Consider the following 1,866-nt stretch of genomic DNA (forward strand, 5'->3'; position numbering starts at 1 on the left):
TCTCCCCTGTCGGACACGTGCTGAATCCCCCCACCCCCCTGCCCCATGCCCCTTTCTTGGAGAGCTGGTACCTACAGAAATATTTATTCTACTGGCCGCCGGCATTCAGGATGGGAGTGAATTGCCAGCTGGGTGCAGAAGAGGAGAACACGGGAAGCACCAAGGGTTTCTGATGGACTTCAGTTGGAAGGCCCCTCTGGAGGTCCCCGCTTCGGAGTAGCCCAGGACTTGGGGCAGGCAGGGAGCACCAGTCCATCGGGTTCACGTTATTGTGTGCCCCTCCACCTTCTGCTTGTGGCCGTGTTGGATCCAGGGAAGATCTTCAGACATCCAGCTGGAGAGGGAGTTGCAGTCTCAGGAAGGAAAGTTTGGGCTCTTCCCATTTGTACCAACATATTGGGGGGTTGCCTGCAGCAAACACATGTGCACAATGCGGGTGGCTACTCCCATCATGGTCTGTGTGTGTGCACTGTGGGTACATGCGTGTACTTGTGGGGTGGTGACCTGATGCCTGGGGGGGGACATCTCATGGTCTGAGCAGGGCTCCTCCCCTGTTGGAGCTGGGAAAAGCTGGTTCAGACTGCAGGCTGGGGAGTTCCCGTGCGTGCACTGAGCCCTATGGGGGGCAGACCCTAGCCCCATCCTAAGACCTTTGCTGGAGGTGGTGTGGAAGTGGCTGTCCCAGTGCCCTGCCCCTCCCTGCAGAGCGCTCTGCTGCAATACCTTCTCTTCTCTGTTCACCACAGCGTCCCTTGCCCTAGTGCCCTGACCAGGCCAGCTGCCTCCCCCCCACTCGCCCTTCTCTGCTACTGCTTCTGTAGGTGCAGCCCCCGCATCAGCCCTTTGCCAGCAGGATCCAGGGCTGCAGAGACAAATGTTCCTTCACCACAGCACAGCACAGCACAGGAGAGCAGCCCTAGTTTTGCACGGCCAAGGTGCCCCTTGGAGGGCTGGCTCTGTTCCAGGTTCGCCCTCCCCCACCACCTCATAGTCCTTAGTGCTCAGCCCAGCTCCTCCACCTGCCATTTGTCAAAGCCACTCAGCCCCTTCCAGGGCAGCAGGGAGGCCACCCAGGGTCATAGAAGTCATAGAAATTAAGGGCTGGAACAGACCTTGAAAGATCATCGAGTCCAACCCCTCTGCTCTGGGCAGGAATACGGCTGAGCTCAAATGATCCCAGCAAGGTGCTGGTCCAGTCTCCTTTTGAGGACTTCCAAGGCTGGGGACTGCACCACCTCCTTGGGAAGTTTATTCTAATTGTGGTCACCCTTACTGTAAAGATGTTCTTCTCTACATCCAACCTGAAATCATCCTTTAACACAGGGATGGGCAAAATGCGGCCCGTGGGCCAGACGTGGCCTGCCAGGCCATTCTATCCAGCCCACGGGGCCCCTAAAAAGTTTAGAAAATTAATATTTAGCTGCCCCTGGCTGCCTGTCATGCGGTCCCCAATGGCTTGTCAACACTCAGTAAGCAGCCCTCCGCTTGAATTAATTGCCCGCTCCTGCAACACTTTATGGCCATTGCTCTTTGTCTTCCCCTGGAACGCCCTAGTGAACAGTTTCTCTCCCAGCTCCTGATATTCACCACTTACATATTTATAGAAGGTGGTGGGCCTGTGTGCTGCTGGCCGAGATCCAAGGTTGCTCCTCACTTTTGTCAATGCCAGTTTTCTCCTCTTGGGAGAGGGCAGGTGCAGGTGGCTGAGGAGGCAGAGTGTGGTAGCTCTGGTGGCTGTGGGCCCCATTCTGCCCAAACTGGGCAGTGCCTGGGACCTCTATGGTGCCTGCAGGGCTCCAGACTCCACTGCAGCTGCTCTGTTGAGACCCTCAGCTCCCCATTCCCTGGTGGTGACTGGCTTGGGGG

General features: G+C 57.0%; 1 protein-coding gene across 5 annotated transcripts in view; it reads left to right on the forward strand.

Annotated features, from left to right (window-relative positions):
• The window catches only part of ZNF609 (zinc finger protein 609), a 124,497-nt gene that overhangs the window by 120,744 nt on the left and 1,887 nt on the right, over positions 1-1,866 (forward strand). The window lies entirely within an intron of this gene.

Source organism: Gavialis gangeticus, unplaced genomic scaffold, assembly GCF_001723915.1.
Source record: "Gavialis gangeticus isolate Ggan-Ray unplaced genomic scaffold, GavGan_comp1, whole genome shotgun sequence".
NCBI lineage: Eukaryota > Metazoa > Chordata > Crocodylia > Gavialidae > Gavialis > Gavialis gangeticus.